This window comes from Schistocerca serialis, chromosome 4 (assembly GCF_023864345.2).
Source record: "Schistocerca serialis cubense isolate TAMUIC-IGC-003099 chromosome 4, iqSchSeri2.2, whole genome shotgun sequence".
In the NCBI taxonomy this organism is placed as follows: Eukaryota; Metazoa; Arthropoda; class Insecta; order Orthoptera; family Acrididae; genus Schistocerca; species Schistocerca serialis.
In genome coordinates, this window is record NC_064641.1 from 97,657,074 (window position 1) to 97,670,911 (window position 13,838).

The window sequence follows — 13,838 nt, forward strand, 5'->3', positions numbered from 1 at the left end:
TGTGAAATCTTATGGGACTTAACTGCTAAGGTCATCAGTCCCTAAGCTTACACACTACTTCACCTAAATTATCCTTAGGACAAACACACACACAGCCATGCCCGAGGGAGGACTCGAACCTCCGCTTGGACCAGCCGCACAGTCCACGACTGCAGCGCCCTAGACCGCTCGGCTAATCCCGCGCGGCAAAACAGCTTTGGAAAAAGGTGTTTAGTATTTCAGCTTTACGCGCATCATCCTCTGTTTCAATGCCGCTATCATCTCAGAGTGTCTGGATAGCTGTTTCGATCCACTTACTGATTTAACTTAAGACCAGAACTTCTTAGGATTTTCTGTCAAGTCGGTACATAAAATTTTACTTACGAATTCACTGAACGCTTCACGCATAGTCCTCCTTACGCTAAATTTGACATCGTTTAGCTTCTGTTTGTCTGAGAGGTTTTGGCTGCGTTTAAATTTGCAGTGAAGCCCTCTTTGCTTTCGCAGTAGTTTCCTAATTTTGTTGTTGAACCACGGTGGGTTTTCCCGTCCCTCACAGTTTTACTCGGCACGTACCTGTCTAAAACGCATTTTACGATTACCTTGAACTTTTCAATAAACACTTAACATTGTCCGAGTCGGAACAGAAATTTTCGTTTTGATCTGTTAGGTAGTCTGAAATCTGCTTCCTATTACTCTTGCTAAGCAGATAAACCTTCCTCCCTTTTTTTATATTCCTATTTACTTCAGTATTCAGGGATGCTGCAACGGCCTTATGATCACTGATTCCCTGTTCTGCGCTTACAGAGTCGAAAAGTTCGGGTCTGTTTGTAATCAGTAGGTCCAAGATGTTATCTCCAAAAGTCGGTTCTCTGTTTCATTGCTCGAGGTAATTTTCGGATAGTGCACTCAGTATAATGTCACTCGGTGCTCTGTCCCTACCACCCGTCCTAAGCATTTGAATGTCCCAGTCTATATCTGGTAAATTGAAATCTCCACCTAAGACTATAACATGCAGAGGAAATTTATGTGAAATGTATTCCAGATTTTCTCTCAGTTAATCTACCACTAATGCTGCTGAGTCGGCAGGTCGGTAAAAGGAGTCAATTATTAACCTAGCTCGGTTGTTGAGTATAACCTCGACGCATAATAATTCTCAGGAACAATCCACTTCTATTTCACTACAGGATAAACTACTACCAACAGCGGCAAACACGCCACCACCGGTTGCGTGCAATCAATCCTTTCTAAACACCGTCTGTGCCTCTGTAAAAATTTCGGCAGAATTTATCTCTGGCTTCAGCCAGCTTTCTGTACCTATAACGATTTCAGCTTCGGTGTTTTCTATCAGCGCTTGAAGTGCCGGTACTTTACCAACGCAGCTTCGACGGTTTACAATTACAATACCGATTGCTGCTTGGTCCCCACATGTCCTGACTTTTCCCCGCACGCTTTGAGCCTGTTGCCCTTTCTGTACTTGCCCGAGGCCATCTAACCTAAAAAAACCGCCCAGTCAACGCCACACAACCACTGATACCCGTGTAGCCGCCTGCTGTGTGAGTGGACTCCTGACCTATCCAGCAGAACCCGAAACCCACCATCCTATGGCGCAAGTCGAGGAATCTGCAGCCCACATGGTCGCAGAACCGTCTCAGCCTCTGATTCAGACCCTCCACTCGGCTCTGTACCAAAGGTCCGCAGTCAGTGCTGTCGACGATGCTGCAGATGGTGAGCTCTGCTTTCATCCCACTAGCGAGACTGGCAGTCTTCACCAAATCAGATAGCCGCCGGAAGCCAGAGAGGATTTCTTCCGATCTACAGCGACACACATCATTGGTGCCGACATGAGCGACTACCTGCAGATGTATGCGACCAGTCTGGTTCAAAAATTATTCAAATGGCTCTGAGCACTATGGGGCTTAACTGCTGTGGTCATCAGTCCCCTAGAACTTAGAACTACTTAAGCCTAACTAGCCTAAGAACATGACACACAGCCATGCCCGAGGCAGGATTCGAATCTGCGACCCTTGCGGTAGCGTGGTTCCAAACTGAAGCGCCTAGAACAGCTCGGCCACCCCGGCCGACCCCTGTCTGGTCTGGAGTGCCATTTCATTTCATGGAAGGACCACTTTGGTTGTCATTTGCGGTACGTCGACGATATTTTAGCTTTGTTTGTTCAAGGGAAGGCATCTCGGGCCTAGTTTCAGCAAGATAGTGGCTCCTCGCAGACTGCTAGAATTTCTAGTACTTGCATTCCTGCTTGCCAAGCTCCATCTTGGCCTGTAGGGTCGCCATATCTCTCCCCAGTTAAGACCGTTTGGAACATTATGGACAAGGCTCTCTTATCAGCTCGGGATTTTGGTGATCTAAGGCTCCGGTTGGACAGAATTTCGAGTAATATCCATCACTAAGGCATCCAACAATTCCGTCAACCAGTGCGAAGCCACATAAGTGCTGGCGTAATGGCCAGAATTGGACGAACGCCGTATTGACTTGCTCAGATTGTGACGCTCATCCTTTTGAATAAATCATACATTTTTCCTGAAATTGCAATCAATGTTTGTCTATATATGTCCTTCGCAGCTACCTGTTTCCATCTCTTTATGATAATTCTACCGTGGCGCTGATTTTTTTTTTGTCTTAGTGTGTTTTCTTTTAAAGCTATGTACTACAAAAGGGGTGGAGTTACCAACTGCACTTTTTCGTAGGTATACTAATTTATTATTTCTGATGAATGAATACGCTCTTAATGGCCTTAGGTTATAACTGAGATGATGAGTGTGAGGACTAGAAAGACTGCCTGAAGCGATGCTGCTCCATGATAACACCCGCCCGCATTCCTCAAAACTGATAAAAAACATGTTACAGTACGTAGGTGTGTAAGTTATTCCGCTCACACCCTATTCACCTGATCTTGCGCCCTCAGATTTTCACCTTTCCCGTTCTCTATCAAACGATCTTCAAGGAACTTCCTTTCCGAATGAAAATGCTTGATGAGCTCTTCGACTCAAAATCACGTGATTTCTACAGTCGTGGAATAGAAAAGTTACCCCAACGCTGGCAGTCACTTGTAGATAGTGAAGGTGGGTACTATTAATGTTATTGATGACTAAAATCCCTGTTATGTCTATCCGTTGTGTTTATTAAACGCATGGTAGAACACTGCGAACTTACGCACCAGCACAGTAGTTCTGTCTCCATCTATGGTGTTCCAAAGCGAAGAATATGCTCTTTTTAAAGTGACGACTTACGTTTTCTTTGGTGAAATAACAAATTCAAATGTCTCTGGCACTATGGGACTTAACGTTTGAGGTCATCAGTCCCCTAGAACTTAGAACTACTTAAACCTGACTAACTTAATGACATCACATACAGCCATGCCCGAAGCAGGATTCGAACCTGCGGCCGTAGCGATCGCGCGGTTCCAGACTGTAACGCCTAGAACCGCTCGGCCACCCCGGCCGGCCAATCGATATAGGAGCGCGGAACTGATTCCGTACGTGAATAGAGACTTCATATATTATTTTATTCCACATCTAATATGAAATAGCAAAAATAATATGCAACCTTGTTGCTGAAGTTGCAGCGTCACTTGCTAGCAGTAGATCTGAATGTAGAAGTATATACAGACAGGAAAGATTTATGTATCTGTCACTCTTCAGTGCAATGTCTATTCAGAAGATGTCAGGCTTTGGCCGCTATGAAATTCTGTAAATGTTATTCAACTGGGAAAAACACCAAATGGGGCCAGCACATGAATGTTTGAACTTAAGAACACCTGCCGCCGTAGCTCCGGAGAGGGGATGCTTGCATCTCATTGGCAGCGGAGTAACCGTCCGTGGCAGTGCCCTCGTACCGCAGTGGAGGCTGTAATTTAATAACAAATCAGCCGTGACGTTCTATGGCATCCCATCCTTACTTTCAGACTCCAAAGTTGAGCACTTACCGTTAATATGTCAGCCTCAATTCAGTCTCTCTACCCACTCTGCCAACTTGTATATTGAGCCGTGGCGCTCGTTACTGGCGCGCCAATCTCTTGGATGTCCATTATCGATCCTTCGATGTTTCTTATCTTTGCTTGCCTTGTTCTTTTCGGCATTCGCGGGGCGAGTGGCAGTTGACGTTTGCTCGGGCGACCTGCTGAGGCGCCGCGAGGTACGAGGTGCGAAGCAACCACGTATATGTGGAGTTGGTTGTACGCGGTCTGCCGGTTCAGAATGGAGGATATGTGGTGTCTGCCTGACTGTCTGCTCTCCTCATTTTGCTCGCCGTGCCTTGCGACCGCCTAGCTTGGGTTGCTGCCTGGTGTATCCTACAGGCCGGCTGGAGTGGCCGTGCAGTTCTAGGCGCTACAGTCAGGAGCCAAGCGACCGCTACGGTCGCAGGTTCGAATCCTACCTCTGGCATGGATGTGTGTGATGTCCTTAGGTTGGTTAGGTTTAATTAGTTCTAGGTTTTAGGCGACTGATGACCTCAGAAGTTAAGTCGCATAGTGCTCAGAGCCATTTGAACAATTTTTTGTATCCTACACGTGCCATACCGGACGTCCAGCAGAAGTTAAGCAGCCTTGTGTTTCTTTTAAAGAAAAGGAGCATATGTATAAGACTTTTTGTAACCAATTCTGGTGGCCTCTCAAATGTGACCTTAGCGTTTACACTGCTTTTGGGGAGAGCTAATTCTTTTGGGGGTTTATTTGAATTTTCTCTTTGGGGTTCCTTCCTTGTGCTTGGTTAAATGTTTACTTGTATAGCGGGAAGTGACTCCTGGTTAAAACTCGGAGAAGGTCTTTGATGTTTCTGCCGCCTCCGGCATTCGTCTTTTCAATTAAGTTGTAAGTAGGCTGTTTAGGTTTTTCAATTGGTAACGCCACCTCTGTATAAAAATCACTGGCTGTGCTGTGTGCAGTATGTGGCTAGTTTGCATTGTTGTCTGCCATTGTAGTGTTGGGCAGCGGCAGCTGGCTGTGAACAGCGCGTGGCGTTGCGCAGTTGGAGGTGAGCCGCCAGCAGTGGTGGATGTGGGGAGAGAGATGGCGGAGTTTTGTAATTTGTCATGAACTGCTACATATATTATGACTATTAAGGTAAATACATTGTTTGTTCTCTATTAATATCTTTCATTTGCTAACTATCCCTATCAGTAGGTAGCGCCTTCCGTAGTTTGAATCTTTTATTTAGCTGGCAGTAGTGGCGCTCGCTGTATTGCAGTAGCTTGAGTAGCGAAGATTTTTGTGATGTAAGTGATTTGTGAAACTTATAGGTTAATGTTAGTCAGGGCCATCCTTTTGTAGGGATTTTTGATAGTCAGATTGCGTTGCGCTAAAAAAAATATTGTGTATCAGTTTAAGCACAGTCTTGTAAAAATTGTTCTAAGGGGACGTTTCAAAGTTTGACATCCCTTCGAGCGACCTGGTGTCACTCCTCGTTAATTAATGCTGGTTTATGTGTACTTAATTTTGAATTGGACATTTGAATTAATATTTTGGAGCACAGTATAGCACTAAGGCAACCTCATTGTATACCATCTTGTGCCCCGGTCTAGGACCTTAATTTTCAGTGCCACAAGTTAGCTCCACTATCGGTTTTACTGATGTGCTCCTTTCAAAATCTTGCCTTGTATGAGTTTGCGCCATGTGTGTCTGGGAACACAGAGATGAGTTTTAGTGTGATTTCAGTGCTAGTCAGTTAATGGAATCTTCATTGTGGTTTGGCTTCCACTGAAGACTCTGAGTGGAGCGTAGTGTGTTTGATTTGTTATTCATTTAATTACTGTAAGTTTGTTTATTTAATGGGGAGCAAGACATTTAAAGACTCTTGGTACTAAGTCCCCTAGTTGCTGGGTGTTGCTAATTCGTTCCAAATGGCCTCCTACTTACTCAATGGCAAGGTTGTTGATTAGTTGGTTACTGTGAGTACAAATTCACGCTATTTATTGTCGCCGAAATTGTTAAAGTGTCTGTGTTGTGGTTCAATCACTAGCTACGTGTTTGAGCTAAATTGATATAAACCTTACATTGCCTCCTTAAAATTTCTTATCAGCAGAAACCCTTAAGAGAACTAAGTTTTGTCACTGCTTATGCTAACGTTTACTGGGACCAATATTTCATGTAGTTAAATTTTGTCTTAAAATGTGTATTTCTCTGATGTAATAAACGAGTGATAAAAAAAAAAGCAAAGGCGCCTGGTCCTTCCTATTGTGCCCGGTTTGTAACATGTATCATATATGTCATAAACATTTCCCAAATCTTCGTCCTCTCCCCATCACATACGCACTCTATGCTCATAACATAGCCGTATCACCTCGTCCCCCCCCCCCTCCCCCACTCCCTGTCACCGATGCTGACGACATTGTGTTTGTAGCCCACGACTTTACTCTACACAAGTTATATTAAAATTTCAGTTCCATCTCTCGGAGGTCACTTCAAGTTGCTCCCAGTCAGTGTTTCGTGTAAGAAATTGCGTGATTCAGGCAATAATAACAGGATAGGACATCCGTTGCTGTAGCCCATGTTTTCAAAGTGCCCATTGACAAGTGACCAAACATATTTATAGTTTTCTGTTTAACGCCTACATCCCCTCCCTATACCCACAATATTGTGAAAAATGTTCTACAAAACGTAAGGACGAGATAGATAAACTACCATAATATATTAACTGCCCAGTGGGAATGAATGAAAGCGCGGGAGCATGTTGCCAGATGTGTCCCAGTCTCCTGAAAACTGGACACCACGGAACATAGCATACAAGTCGTCGGACAAAGAGATAACCCCATACCGTCGCTGTGTTACTGCCTGCTACAGTAGTAGAAAAATGGTTGAAATGGCTCTGAGCACTATGGGACTCAACTGCTGAGGTCATTAGTCCCCTAGAACTCAGAACTAGTTAAACCTAACTAACCTAAGGACATCACAAACATCCATGCCCGAGGCAGGATTCGAACCTGCGACCGCAGCGGTCTTGCGGTTCCAGACTGCAGCGCCTTTAACCGCACGGCCACTCCGGCCGGCTACAGTAGTAGATAACCGCTGCATTGTGCAACAGGCAATAAGGGACCAACGTCAGACTGCGGGTGGAATTGCAACCACATTAAACATTACTGCATCGTTTACGATAGTGCAGAGAACATCTACATCTACATCTACATTTATACTCCGCAAGCCACCCAACGGTGTGTGGCGGAGGGCACTTTACGTGCCACTGTCTTTACCTCCCTTTCCTGTTCCAGTTGCGTATGGTTCGCGGGAAGAACGACTGTCTGAAAGCCTCCGTGCGCGCTCTAATCTCTCTAATTTTACATTCGTGATCTCCTCGGGAGGTATAAGTAGGGGGAAGCAATATATTCGATACCTCATCCAGAAACGCACCCTCTCGAAACCTGGCGAGCAAGCTACACCGCGATGCAGAGCGCCTCTCTTGCAGAGTCTGCCACTTGAGTTTGTTAAACATCTTCGTAACGCTATCACGGTTAACAAATAACCCTGTGACGAAACGCGCCGCTCTTCTTTGGATCTTCTCTATCTCCTCCGTCAACCCGATCTGGTACGGATCCCACACTGACGAGCAATACTCAAGTATAGGTCGAACGAGTGTTTTGTAAGCCACCTCCTTTGTTGATGGACTACATTTTCTAAGGACTCTCCCAATGAATCTCAACCTGGTACCCGCCTTACCAACAATTAATTTTATATGATTGTTCCACTTCAAATCGTTCCGCACGCATACTCCCAGATATTTTACAGAAGTAACTGCTACCAGTGTTTGTTCCGCTATCATATAATCATACAATAAAGAATCCTTCTTTGTATGTATTCGCAATACATTACATTTGTCTATGTTAAGGGTCAGTTGCCACTCCCTGCACCAAGTGCCTATCCGCTGCAGATCTTCCTGCATTTCGCTACAATTTTCTAATGCTGCAACTTCTCTGTATACTACAGCATCATCCGCGAAAAGCCGCATGGGACTTCCGACACTATCTACTACGTCATTTATATATATTGTGAAAAGCAATGGTCCCATAACACTCCCCTGTGGCACGCCAGAGGTTACTTTAACGTCTGTAGACGTCTCTCCATTGATAACAACATGCTGTCTTCTGTTTGCTACAAACTCATCAATTCTGCCACACAGCTGGTCTGATATTCCGTAGGCTCTTACTTTGTCTATCAGGCGACAGTGCGGAACCGACTGGACTGGACTGGACCAACGAGGATTGGAGTCGTGTGCTTTGACCTCAGTAAATTCAGACTGAGTAGTGATTTTGTACGTCTTCTCACATGCTGAGCGGTAGAAACACGTATTGCACCCAGGAATATCGTTGAACATGATCGTTTTGGTGGTGCGGCATAAAGTTGGACGGGCATACTGACCTCCAAATCTTCCAACATGGTACACTCACTGGTCAATGTTATTGTCACATTGTACCCTTCCCCATGTCTGTCTTTTGAGGTTTACGTCTTGCACTCACTTTGTCTTTACGGATGGCAATGCGTGACCCCATCGAACAGCGCAGGAGGAGGAACTCGGGACGAGAAGCTATTCGGCGAAGAAAGTGGCCTGCCGCATCCCCGTCTTAAATCCGATGTCGCACGTGTGTTTCCACATGCACCAAGACCACCTGCCAGTTGCCAAGCACGCTAGCACAGGAATGGAATGCTCTACCAGAAGAACTCATTGCCAACCTTACCTCAGGCATGGTAGTACGTTAGAGAACATGTATTTCTTTCTATGTTGATTACACGCCCTATCAAGAAGCATATCCCGCCTTTTGTAATGTCCAAGGGATCATCACAATTCGCGATGACTATAGTGCAGTCATTATCTTTGATTAAAAGAGTCATTTATGTTCTTGTCATTGCGTATTTGTTTCACTTACTTTCTTGTACTGGGTGATTCAAAGAGAAAGAACAGATTTCAGTTGTTCATTAAAGACAAACTATAAGAGGTAGGAGAAACACATGCTACGTTTATTCCTCACTCCTTGCGATATTTTTTTGTGGGGGTACGCAAAAGACAGAGGCTTGCGCCCACTTGTGGCAGATTGTTGAAGCTGTCGATTCAATAAACAGGGACTTGTTGGCGTGAGTATAGAATGAAATTCACTACCGTTACGTGACATTCGCGATGTTTTTCATAGTTTGTCTGTAATAAACAACTGTAATCTGTTCTTCTTTCTGAATCACCCTGTGTTATACTATAGTAGTTGTTTCTATGAATGGTACAAGTTTCATCGGGCAATGTTAATTGGCAGGGAGACATCATGCAAAAGTTTTGTACTCCAGTTTATAATATTCACAAAGATACCATGCAACGCAAATCTCGCCATTTTGTGAAACTTACGAAACTAACATCCAACTAGCAGTAGTAATTTCGTCCTTAAATCAACTTCAAACTTGTATAAACTCGATTTGAACCATGAGGAACGCTGTTCGTTTACGCTTTCGCTTTCAGGTGTACTATGTGTTGTAAGGAAGACGTACCATTCTTAGTTATTACTAATGAAATGTACTTTACGGTATTTAAACTCGCTCACTATGTTCACTAGCGTTCATTAGAAGACTCTGATGACGAAAACGTGTGTAAAAGTGAGACTATGAATTTTCATGACACTGAAAATGTTGTTTTTTGCTACTTAGTTCGACTTTTCATCGATAGCGTGGAATTACGTAGTATTTTCTCTCATCCGTTACTCGAAACACCTTGTAGCAAACTAGAGGGTAATGACAACAGGCTGAATAAATTCAAGAACCAAAGACAGGAAAAATGTTTCATGCCTTGATGATCATGGATCGAATTTCCTTCAAACGATTATCATAAGAAGGAATTGTGCGTAATAAAATCAATCAAGACAGCACAGCTTTCATAAGGTAAGGTAATTGAAATTTGTTTATTACTCACGGCATTTTCGTGGCTAGCAGGCAGCTACATAATTTCTTACCTGAAACAAATTAAATATAGTGTCAGACATCCTAGATAACGTCATTTTCTTTAGGTTTTAAACAATATAGTAATTCTGTCAGAGACAGTAAAGGACTTAGAAGAGCAGTTGAACGAAATGGATAGTGTCTTGAAAGGAGGATATAAGATGAACATCAAGAAAAGTAAAACGAGGATAATGGAATGTAGTCGAATTGAGTCGGATGATGCTGAGGGAATCAGATTAGGAAATGAGACACTTAAAGTAGTAAAGGAAGTTTGCTATTTGGGGAGCGAAATAACTGATGATGGTCGCAGTAGAGAGGACATAAAATGTAGACTAGCAATGGCAAGGAAAGCGTTTCTGAAGAAGAGAAATTTGTTAACATCGAATATAGATTTAAGTGTTAGGAAGTCGATTCTGAAAGTATTTGTATGGAGTGTAGCCATGTATGGAAGTGAAACATGGACGATAACTAGTTTGGACAAGAAGAGAATAGAAGCTTTCTAAATGTGGTACTACAGAAGAATGCTGAAGATTAGATGGGTAGATCATATAACTAATTAGGAGGCATTAAATAGGATTGGGGAGAAGTCTGTGGCACAACTTGACTAGAAGAAGGGATCGGTTGGTAGGACATGTTCAGAGGCATCAAGGGATCACCAATTTAATATTGGAGGGCAGCGTGGAGGGTAAAAACCGTAGAGGGATACCAAGAGATGAATACACTAAGCAGATTCAGAAGGATGTAGGTTGCAGTAGGTACTGGGAGATGTAGAAGCTTGCACAGGATAGAACAGCATGGAGAGCTGCGTCAAACCAGTCTCAGGACTGAAGACCACAACGACTAGAGTTTAGGAAAAATTGTTACGTTACGAAATAAATGTCAGATATTTGTGTATTCGCTTTTCACACAGACCACTCTCTGTAAGGCTGTCAGGAGAGTATAATTTATTCATAATTTCTGCATGACATCTTGATCTGAAAACTAAAAATTATACACCTACTGTGTCAAGTTATATAACGTGCATAGATATTAGACTATGAAGTCGTAATGGTTCTAAAAGGACCTTGAATTGGGCTATAATAAAGAAGACTACGTAGCCTTTTCGAGGACACTGACACAGATTTTGCCTTAAGTGCTTCAACAACTGAACATTCAGACGAATTTTTGGACTGAACAGTTCCTCAATGCTTTAACCGAGTATTTTCGGGTTATTCTTGTGTCTGTCTTGCTCAATCATAAAGTCATGCTCTTGAAGAAGTCTAGCAACCTGGAGACGATACTGTGAATAATAGTGAATAACAACATAGGCAGATGGCAGTGAATGAAGAACTTACTGTTCATTGCTGGCATGTGGATAAGCCGTTAGTGAAATTGATGAGCGTTAGCGATCAGTAATAAAACAAAAAATTAAAACCATTGCGTTGCCAATCGAACAGGAAATACTGTTTTTTTCTTTATTCTACTTTTTCAATTTTATTCAGACACATTACTGTATCTGTATTAGTGGCTTCTTTCGGTGGAAGAGAATTTTAACAAATATACCAAAGAAAAAAGAAATGTTGTTTTTCTGTTTGTTTGTAGGTACACGTGCCACAGTAGAGTAATGCGGCGCTTTTATGTAACTTTACATTTTCGGAGTGATAATTAAAGCTCTATTACTACCCCAAGTATAGAAAATGTTGTAGAATGGGAACACTTCTCTCGATAATGTGATCTAGATTCCTGAATAAACTTTCACTCACGTACAGGCGTTCAAAACCTGTGCAACGTTTTCGGCTTCACTAGTAAAACTCATTCAATTGGATTAATTCTTCATGTCAGGTTCAACTTCAAAATTTTATTTAAGTGCATCTGCTCAATGCAAGGTACAAAAGGAAAGTCTGAACATTTATTACTCAATGGGCTGTACCTTGAGGGTGAACTTCTTTTTTCAGTCACCTGCCTTTTGACTTGTTTAATGCAGCTCGTCACGAATACTTCTCTTGTGTAAAGTACTTCATACCGGAGTATTACTTGCACTATACGTCTTCAGTAATTTGTTGGATGTATTCCAACCTGCGTATTCCCTTATTGTTTTTACCCTCTGTTTCTCTCTCTAGTGCCGTGAGAGTTATTCCCTGCCTGTTCTTCTTGTTAGTGTTTTATATATAGTCCTTTCCTCACCGATTCTGCTGAGAACCACCTCATTCCCTACTTTGTCTGCCCACCTAATTTTCAACATCCTTCTGTAGCACCATATCTCAAACGCTTCTCTTCTCTTACGGGCCGGCCGTGGTGGCCGAGCGGTTCTAGGCGCTACTGTCTGGAACCGCGCGACCGCTACGGTCGCAGGTTCGAATCCTGCCTCGGGCATGGATGTGTGTGACGACCTTAGGTTAGTTAGGTTTACGTAGTTCAAAGTTCTTGGGGTCTGATGACCTCAGAAGTTAAGTATCATAGTGCTCAGAGCCATTTGAACCCTTTTTCTCTTACGGTTTTACCACAATCCTGTGCACCATACGCGTAAAGAGTATTAAAAAAAGTGTGGAATACTTTGCGAGGTGGTAGAACGCATCGAAAGAAGAAAAGTAAATCCATTATCCATGGCTTCGGAGACACATACTTCCCGAGATAAACACGTGTTTATAGGAACGGCTGCGAGATGCCTGGATGCGGATATTAGCACAGTCGTTACATTAGCGCTCCGTAAAATGTGTCGGCAGGGTATTATGATGTCATACTCACAGTACTCTACCTACCATTTGGTGTCCTGTGATCAGTTGTGTGGTTCGAGTCGTGTTATAGGCTACGTTAGTTTTCTTCGTGTTCGTGTGCCCTATTGTACAGTACTGTCAACCCTGGGTACGTATCATGGTGTTTTACATCTTCCAAACGCGGATCCGCTTGTGCGCTTACTGTTATTGCGCTGTTTGTATGTACATACGGTGTAGTACATTTACATTTTCCCTCTTCCACCACTTGTTATCGATGGAATCCTACTACTCGACAAGTGCAACGACGGACATGATATCCTGGTATGTTTTAGCAAATTGACGTAGTCTGCCAGCCCGTGACCTCTACGGTGAAAAATGTCCATGGTGGCACGCCTTGGCTGTTCGTTCCCCAGACCTCAACCCCCTTGACTTTCGATTATGCAGACAGTTGAAGGGTCTACGTTCAAGGAATTTGTCTACGTTGAAGGAATTGGTATACGCCACGCCAATCAACGATGTGCGGACACTGCAGGGTGGCATCTTCAGTGCGTGCCACCAGGTACAACAACAAAACAACAACCCGGTGTGCTACAAAGGGTGCGTCATTCCTTACGCGGGAGAGCGGAGGGGTGCATTGTCATGAATGGACAACTCACTGAACACCTCCTGTAAACACGTGTTTATCTCAGAAAGTATGCATTTCCGAACACATGTTTTATTGTTTCGATGAGTACTACGACTTCCCAAAGTTCTAGACACTTTTTTTAATGCTTTTCTTTCTGCGTAAGCTCTTCTTCAAATAATTTTTTATAGTAGACTCCTTCTGGCTAGGAATCCCCTTTTTGCCTGTGCTAACTTTTTAAGTCGTACATGCTTTGTCTATTATAAAGTAGCGTGCTTCCAAGGTTGCAGAATACCTTAAATTCCTTTAATTAGTGGTCAACAATTCTGATGTTAATTTTCTCGCTATTCACATGCCGAAAAATAAACCTCACGTTCCGCTCAGACTGTTCTCCACTGTATGATCAGTGCCAGAGGTGTTACTCAGACACACATCTAAAAATCTGTCTGTAGTTATACGCTGTAGGATATAAATTGACAGATTCGATTAGACAGTCGAACAATAAGACGCTTTTGTATAGTTTAGTTACCTGCACCTTATCGAGGAAAGGCAAATACGTGAATAAAAATGCATTTCTATCACAACAAAAGAATCTTTGTGATACGTTCACTAGAGATAAATT